Source organism: Vespa velutina, chromosome 8, assembly GCF_912470025.1.
Source record: "Vespa velutina chromosome 8, iVesVel2.1, whole genome shotgun sequence".
Lineage (NCBI taxonomy): Eukaryota > Metazoa > Arthropoda > Insecta > Hymenoptera > Vespidae > Vespa > Vespa velutina.
This window is the reverse complement of record NC_062195.1, coordinates 6872101-6881346: the sequence shown is the minus strand read 5'-3', so window position 1 is coordinate 6881346 and position 9246 is coordinate 6872101. Positions and strand designations below refer to the sequence as shown.

The following is a 9246-nucleotide window of genomic DNA, read 5'->3' as shown; positions in this document are numbered from 1 at the left end:
TTCTATCTTCTTTCTTTCTATCTTTTCTCTCTCTCTCTCTCTCTCTCTCTCTCTCTGTCTCTCTTCCGAAAGATCGTCGATCGAAGTCTTCTTTAGGGAATCTTCGGTTTACCTGTGAAATTAAATAAGGCTCAAAGAGTGACAGAGGATAAAAGTATCGTGTAACTTTCCACCCGGAAGAGATCATAGTGAATTGGTAGAAGGGTGTCCGATATAAAGAGGGTCCGACTAAAGTGTTGCGATTTCGTGACAATACTCGATATACCTACATTGTTTTCTTATCTCCTGATGGTCTAGGAATGCGTGACGAAAAAGAGAAAAAAAAAAAGAAAACAAAAAAAAAAAAAAAGACGAAAAGGAAAGGTAGAAAAAACAGAGGACGTCAGAAAGATATATAGATAGATAGATAGATAGAGAAAGAGAGAGGGAATAATAGAAAGAGGTGGAAGAAATAGGCCAGAGAAGAATTAACGACACGAAATACTTTTTCCTTTTCCTCGAGCAAATAAATGTCTTGATTCATTTAATGTTAGCCTCGTTCATTTATTTAGTCCGATATTGAGGGGAAATTGGGTCAAATGGGGAGATTATGTTCGTTCACTCGGCGACACCGACGTATGTCTCGAACGCACGAATCACGATCGAGTAGACGACAAATAACAGCGAAAAGGGAGGTGTGGGAAGTGAACGCGAAAAAAAAAACGAAAGAAAAAAGAACGAAAGAAAGAAAGAAGGAAGGAAGGAAGGAAAGAAAAAGGTTCGTCGTGTTTTCGTTGGAGAAGTGGTAAAGAAACGTAAGGAAGACTTAAGGAGAGGACTACACATAGTCTCTATCACGGAGGGTGTGGGAGGTGAGTGATGATGATGTGGTGGTAGCGGGAAGTGAGTAGTAGTGATGGGTAGGAGGAGTAGCTAAACTATAAGGACGTAATCTTACACCTCTCTCTCACTCTTTCTCTTTCTTTCTTTCTCTGTTGGAGGCTTTGCTCTCTTGCGAGAGGTCACGTTCTCTTATTTTCGCCTGTTTGCCCTCTCTTTATTACGTGTAACGAAGAACCAAGCACAGAGTTGCTTGGAAACCCGACACATCCGATCCGTCGCGCGTGCGACGTTCCTTCTTTTCGGAGGAGGAGGAGGAGGAGGAGGAGAAAGAGTAGGTGGAGAATGGAAGGAGAAAAAAGAAAAGGAGGAAAAAAGAGGAAAAAGCCGAAAAGAAATGGATCCTCTTTGATGAGAGTAGATACAAGTTCGGGAGATTCTGTAGGGCTCTCGTACTCCGTCTTCTTTCTCCTCCTTCTCTTACTCCTTCTTTCACCTCCTCCTCCTCCTCCTCCTCCTCCTCCTGCTCTTTCTCCTCTTCCTTTCTATTCCTCTTACTTGCGTCGAGAAGGGACCAAGAGCGTCCTTCGCTGTTGGGGGAACCTCTCGAATAATCTCACGTCGGCAAAAACGATCGCTCGCACTGTTCCGTCTTGCTTTGACTGCAAATACGATCGACGTTGTTGAGGAACGACCACCTCCTTCTCTTTCCTCCTTCTCTTCTCCTCTCCTCTCCTCCCTCTCTTTCTTTCTCTCTCTCTCTCTCTCTCTCTCTCTCTCTTTCTCTACATACACGCATAGTGAAAAAGATAAAGATAAAGAAAGTCTTTTATGTATACGATGCACGTGTGTTATCCAATTTTTATTCTGAAACACTTTTGTTTACTTTACGTTTATATATTTACATATAGAGAAAGTTTATTATAGTATATATATATATATATATGCGTGCATTTAATGTGTGTGTATGTATATGTATATGACATATACTTATGCATATTAAATATTATACGAATATAGGAGAGAAGAATTTTGTACAAACATGAAACAGACATCTCTGTTTTGGCGAGACATCCAAATTGAAAATACATTGTATGGTAGTCGTAATTGGAGGATAGATCGAAGCGTGGGGAGGGGGGTATAGGGGAGAAGAGAATGGAATAGGGGACGTTGAGTTGACCATGGCAAAACGATACACGCGTCATCCCTTTGAATGCATATACACACACATACACACGCACACACATATATATACTGCTTTTAATATTTATCGACTAATAAATATAATAATCCATTGGTGTAGCTGAAACGCTAGGCGTTTACGTGCTTTGTTAAACTCAGGAAGCTCCGAAACGTAAACTTGAAACCAAATCCAAACTAACCGAAACGTCTACATAGATATATACCACATCTCCTCTCTCTCTCTCTCTCTCTCCTCTTCGATCCTCTAACTGTTATATTCCATGCTCCGTGATTCGTGGGATTTCGTTCGCACGTATTCCATTTGCGTGTTGGTATCTCGTTTATCGCTCGATCCCAATGTGAATGTATTTGTATTATTGTTCTCCTACACGTACCTTACATGTATATGGCTTTATTGGATATATACCGTAGAATATATGTATGTAGAATATACGTAGAATATATATATATATATATGTGTGTGTGTGTATGTGTGTAAGTATAATATGTGTATATACTACTCTTTTTAATTATCCTTCTCTCCTTCGAAATTCTTTCATTTATATAAACGAAAGAAAATATCTTCGATTCGTGAAATCTGACGGATTTTTATACACCAACACACTTAACGAATATCTACTTATGTTTCAGGGTATCATTCCTCCTTACACGAAGTTAGTACGAAGAGATGACCCAACGTAGGTAAAGACTTTCGTCGAAGTAAACGGATAGTAGTGGACTGCATCAGGCTTCCACGTGTGCATTGGAAGAAGTTGTATCGTGGATTCATCGAAGAGGAAGAGAAAAAGGTAGGGAGAATCGTATTACAGAACCATTCTCATAGTCTCTACACGTGCGTGTATCGTACTACACACAAACACACAAACACGCACACATATATTCAGAAATTTATATACTCATACGAGTATATTCATACGAGTATCGTCGCGGCAGGATTCTCTTTATACGTGGATGATAATACACCAATGCCGACGTTGGTTTGGATGTGTCACGGAATCGTAAACCGGTAGATATTAAACTTTTACAATCCCAGCTCGTTGGCTGGGTGGTCGGACAAGAGGTTATGATGATTAGATGTAACTCGATAATACGCATGGTGTGTGGTGTGGTGATATGGTGGTGGTAGTGATGATGGTGGTAGTGGCCAGAGTGACGCCATTGGTTCTTCCTAGCAACGTTTCTGCCTTTGCAGAATATCGTGCCGCTTTTGGTGCCTTTGGTATGTTGTGTTGGGAAAAGTAGTCATAGGAGCGGATTGGAATGTGAGCGGGTGTGGGTATGGAATTGGAAGTCTTCGTCGTCCTCGCCGTCGTCATCGTCGTCGTCCTCGTCGTCCTCGTTCTCGTCGTCGTCGTCGTCGTCGTCGTCGTCGTTAAAAGCGCCGTTAAATCGACGAAACCTAAAAATCGTAAAACTTCATCCTCTGCCACCCCTTATCCTGATATGTACCTTCCTAAAATCGTTCGATAACGCTTCCTCCTTTCGTTCAATCTTTTTAATATATACAACAAGTCGAAAATGATATATCCTATATAGATAGAAATAACACTAATTCTTCATTATACGGAATCGTTTTAATTAAGCAAATAATCACACGTGTATTTACATATGTTTAATGGATATCAATGTTTAATTGATGGTTAAATATTGATTTTATTTTTGATAATTATTCGTTCTGATTATACGTCAACACGATTGAAAATTTTCGCCAAAATAAAAAGTTGCGTAAGATAATTTATCGTTTATTAGTATCGAATGTTGCAGCAAGTGTGTAAAACTCGATTTAAAAAAAAAGAAAAAAAAAGAAAAAAAAAATAAAAAACAAAGTAGAATTTTTTTAAATTTTAGTTACAGATTTAAATATAGATTTTGAAGTAATATTAAGAGAAGGAACGTGGAACCGATTGTCGAAACATACGCCGTCGATTTGATATCCAAATCTCTCTCTCTCTCTCTCTCTCTCTCTCTCGTATTTTTATGCCCAACATAAACGTAACGGCGAGTCATAACGTCCGTCACGAGCAAATGGCATTGCATACGCGAGTCTCGTACGTGGCACCCTTCGCATAATAATTCTCCGTATTGTCAAAAGCGAAATACGCTTCGACCACGCATTCGCCGTTATTAACGTTTATACGTTAGCGTAAGATAACGTTCCTCGTGTTTTCGGATACGAAGCAGACAGCAGACAGACGGACAGACAGACAGAGAGAGAGAGAGAGAGAGAGAGAGAGAGAGAGAGAGAGAGAGAGAAGGAAAGCTTGTTGTAACGATTCTATCAATGAAATTTGCCAGCAAGAAGGACGCGCTTACAATCCGTAGTTATTGGACGTAATTCGTGATTGGCATTGGTCGTTTCATTCCCTGAACGGGGCTTAGTGCTAATAAATTCGACATATCGAGACTGTTCGAATAAGCGAAGTTTACCACCAACAGCAACACCAGCAATATCAGTAGTAGCAAGCAGCAATAGTCGTAGTAACAGTAGCAGAGGTTAGCAATAGCCATTAGTAGCAGCAGCAGCAGCAGTAGTAGCAGTAGTCGCGCGCGCAGTAGCAATAGAAGCAGCAGAGCATCCTTATACACAACAACCCCTCATCAGGAAAAGCTGCTGGTAGTAGAGTTCAGAGGAGACATAAAGCGGTTTTGCTTCGTCGATTTTATGAATATGCTTTCTCGAAACAGCGGTCGAAGTATCGACGCCGTCAAGCCAGCAGGCACCCCCACCCTCTCTTTGCTTTTGAGGAAAAAGAAGTCGCGAGGTTCACTGGTAAAAGAGAAGTACTAGAAAAGGAAAGAGAACGGGAGAAAGATGAACAGAGAAAGAAAGACGGAAAAAGAGAGAAAGAGAGTGCTGTCGGCGGTTGTTGAAAGGCGAACGAACGATATAGGTGGACGATAATTCATCGACTTTCGCGAGAAACAAGGGAAACCTTTTTCCCGATATTCGACGATTCTTCGATGGCCTTAGAAGCGCAAAGTCACTCTCCCCCACCCCCTTCTTTTTTTCCTTCCTTTCTTCTTTTTCTTCTTTCACTCTCTCTCTCTCTCTTTCTCTCTCTCTCTCTCTCTCTCTTCGCAAATCGAATCGAATCGAATCGAATCGTATCGTACTTATACATATTCCTCAATAATCTCACAGCATTCTGGTTCTCCTTTCTCCGAATCTACGGGCTTTATCGGTGATTTAATGCAAATATAGAAGGGGCCTGAGAAGAAATTGACTTACACCAGAAAGAGAGAGAGAGAGAGAGAGAGAGAGAGAGAGAGAGAGAGAGAGAGAGAGAGAGAGGAGTCCCAGGGAATTCATTTAGTTCGGCCACGAGCATAATCGAGTTTACCGAGACGACGAAGGCCTGGCCTCCCTTCTTCCTTCCTCTTCTCTTCTCTTTCGGCAAAGTGTTCCTCTCCATTTCGTGAACCGTGACGGGAGCGAAAGAGAAAGCGAGAGGATGCCGAAAATACCTATCGGTATACTTCAAAGGAAGAGGAAAGCCGAAAGCCGACAACGTTGTCGTCGTATTCGTCTTCTCCAAAGCGCGTCACCAGCGGCTTCTTTATCACTATACTATAGTCTCCTTGTCCTTGTTCCAAACGAATATTTCCTCGAAGAAAATTCTCTTTCTCTTTCTCTTTCTCTTTCTTTTACTCTTTCTCCCTTTCTCTTTCTCCATAGCTCGTGATAGCCTGACAAACTCGTGTTTTATCGCATTATTTATTGCCGCATGCGTTTGAAGGGGAGGGTTGTTGGTTTCAGTCAAGTTAGTAGAAGATAGAGAGAGAAAGACAGAGAGAGAGAGAGAGAGAGAGAGAGAGAGAGAGAGAGAGAGAGAGAGAAAGAGAGAGGATCGTTGCTACTACATACGATTCACCAACGACCCCCTGGCGTTACTTTGCCCACCGAGAATCGCACACATACCTAGATGGAAGAGAATCCACGTTATTGATGGATTCCTCCCTTATGAAATATCTCGGAGCTCGGTACGAATTTATTGCGAGCAGTTCGACCTGCTTTATCTCGTATTGTTCATGATAAAGCCGCAGTGATATCCCCGAGATCTTCCGGACATCTAAAAAGCCCCCGATGAGCCGTTATACGACTCTTCTTTTTCTCTTTCTTTTTTCTTTTTTCTTTTTTTTCTTTTTTTTTTTTTTCTTTATATGTCTCTCCTTTTCTATCTCTTTATTTCTGTCTTTCTCTTTATAAACGTTTCTACGATATATACTTTTATATATAAATGCGAGTGTGTGTGTGTGTGTGTGTGTGTGTTATGCATGTGTGTTCGTATATTTCTATTTTTTTTTTCTTTTTTTTAAACGAGTACACGTGTTAGTAACGAATAAAAAAATAATTTTTCCTTTTGCATCAATACTTATTTCATTTCAAGCGATATAGAAAGAGAAAGAGAATTTTTCCATAGAGAAATGAAAAGAATAAAAGAGAGAGAGAGAGAGAGAGAGAGAGAGAGAGAGAGAGAGAGAGAGAGAGAGAAAGGTAAATATTTATATTTATGACTGAGCTTTCGAGCGAACTCGATGTCACCTATTCGTTGATACGCAATGAACCCTGCGTTCCTCGCTCTTTCTCTCTCTCTCTCTCTCTCTCTCTCTTTTTTCTTTTTCGGTGAGGCAAAAAAAAAAAAAAATCGCATCCACTCGTTTTTTCCGTCGACCGCACTGGAACTATTATCCCATAATTTTTTAACGGCCTTACTCGCTCGCGTTCCCGTCCGTTACTTTACGATTCGAACTTTTATTACACTCGCATGTCGCGCTTTTCGGCGCACTTTTCAGCAAATACGTTTTATGACCTAGCGTTTTCGAACGAGACAGAAAAGAGACGTACAAGAGCAGCAGGACCAACGTTCGTTTGTATATCGGCAAAATGGAAATCAATTTTTTTTTCTCTTCTTTTTTCTTTTTTCCTCTTTCCTTTCTTTTTTCTTTTTTTTTTATTATTATTATTATTATTATTATTATTTTTTTTTTTTTTTTTATAATTTACGTAGATACACGCGCTCGATCAATGAGAATCTCGTAAAGCAAATGCAGCGAAGTTAATTATTTTTCTCTTAGGGAGAAAAGAAAATCATCGTGTGCGTTAGAGAGAAATTGAGCGAATACGACACTAAGAAAGAAAGAAAGAAAGAAAGAAAGAAAGAGAGAGAGAGAGAGAGAGAGAGAGAGAGAGAGAGAATATTTCTCAAAGAAAATGTTTATAATCGCGTTGGTTCTGGCACGCTTTTTCTCCCGGTCGCTTTGACGATCGTTAAAAGAATTTGCACGCTCTCGTCAGCCGCTCATTCGTCCGTAAAAAAAATGAAGAAAACGAGACTTAGAAGAGAGAGAGAGAGAGAATATGAGAGCAAGAAAGAGAGAGTGAAGAGGGAGGGAAAAGGAAGGCAGAGGCTACCGGGAACAAGAAACCGCCCTCGTTCTCGTTCGTTTCGTTTTTCCATCGCGAAAATAAAAAAAATATCATTCCGTGAGTCGACTCGTTGTATGCACGTAGAATTCTCTTCCCTTTTCCATAGATTCCAGTTTAATATTCTCTCTTTCTCTCTCTCTTTCTCTTTTCTCTACCTTTCTTTCTTTCTCTCTATATGTAAGTATGCACGTATGTACGTACTTACATACTTACATATACATATATATGAAACTCCTTTTCTGCAATCGAAGAATTTGGGGCAGGTTGCGGTTCGATGATGCACGCGATGCGGTTGAAACCAAAGGGAAACCTTCTTTTATCCATTGAACCACCACTATCACCATCCTATCCTTTTCGAGGACCTCGTTCTTTCGGTGTACACGTCGAAAGGAGCAAAAAGGTTAATCTTCTTTTCTCGGTACTGTCGTCGATTACGTCTCTGTGTTTTTATTTACAATAAAATAAATGAGTACGACGAACAGACGAACAGACGAACAGATGAACAGACAGACAGACAGACAGACAGACAGACAGAAAGGGAACGGGGAGAAAAAAAGGATCTCAACCACGTTTCAATACGACAATTACGAATATACCTTTACTCGTATGAAAGACAAATAAGTAAGGCCCCATTGTATTCGTGTCCAAAGATAAATACTCTCTTGCATGCATCAAACTATAAAAAGATACGATTGATAACGTATATAATATGTACGATAAGATTTCTAATCCAAAGGATCAAATATAATTTCCATTGAAATTATAACAATGGACTTTTATTGTATACAATATCAATAAGATAATCAATTATGGTTTATCACTTTTATGGAAAACTATTAAATTTCGTACGTTCCAGGGAATGAAATACTTACTTTGGCATGGTTTTCGTAAACGTGAAATAGTTATATAGTGGCAAAGTACCATACGCTTTTGGACTCTCCAACATCACCTTTACCAAGAGCAATCGTCGAACCATTGGCAACACCAGCGGCCGTTCAATTACGCAGTCATTAACTCGCGATTGTCTCTTTCGACGACGACGTAACCTCGTTATGCCGACTTGAATCCCAGGCTTGGCAATATTCTACGCGTAGATCTCAACACAGATAGGCTTTTAGCGTATTAGCAGGCACAATGTGACAATGGAACGTAGTCCGTGCGCTACGGGAATAGCAAATGCCGCCACTCTATCCGTTTCCCATACAATTGCCAGCCAACTCCTCCTCCTCCTCCTCTTCTTCCTCCTATACCTCTAGCCTACGTCTCTCTCTCTCTCTCTCTCTCTCTCTCTCTCTCTCTCTCTCTCTCTCTCTCTCAAACATACTCTTATTAAATCGTGAATAATCAAGCGAAACACGTATTTCATAAATGTCCATGACAATGATAAAGAAAAGTCATCTTCCTTTCCTAAATCCATGATAAAGTCTATGTTCATTATATTCTTCCAAATATTCCTTTAAGTAGTTAAAATTTCTAATTGTTTTATTTTTAACGTTTAATTGATCGATCGAAGAGAAAACATTATTCTTAAGATTGAGATAATCCCAGCAATCAGTCAGATTATATTCCAAATATACGGGAAACACGGTTTATCGAGACGTGTAGGTATGGGAACGCCACTCGATGGATATGGGTCGATCGTGCGTATGGAGCCGTCCATATAGCAATAGAGACGGAGATAGATAGACAGATAGAGAGAGAGAGAGAGAGAGAGAGAGAGAGAGAGAGAGAGAGAGAGAGAGAGAGAGAGAGAGAGAGAGAGAGAGAGAGAGAGAGATAGTTTGCGACGGTACCAG

At 40.2% G+C, this 9246-nt stretch overlaps 1 long non-coding RNA gene across 2 annotated transcripts in view; it reads left to right on the top strand.

Annotated features, from left to right (window-relative positions):
- The first annotated feature begins 459 nt into the window (after window positions 1-459).
- The window catches only part of LOC124950884, a 71029-nt gene continuing 62242 nt past the window's right edge, over window positions 460-9246 (top strand). For both annotated transcript variants that reach the window (XR_007101453.1, XR_007101454.1), the window contains exons 1-2: window positions 460-851; window positions 2653-2810. This is a non-coding gene — a long non-coding RNA (uncharacterized LOC124950884). The remainder of the gene's footprint in view (window positions 852-2652; window positions 2811-9246) is intronic.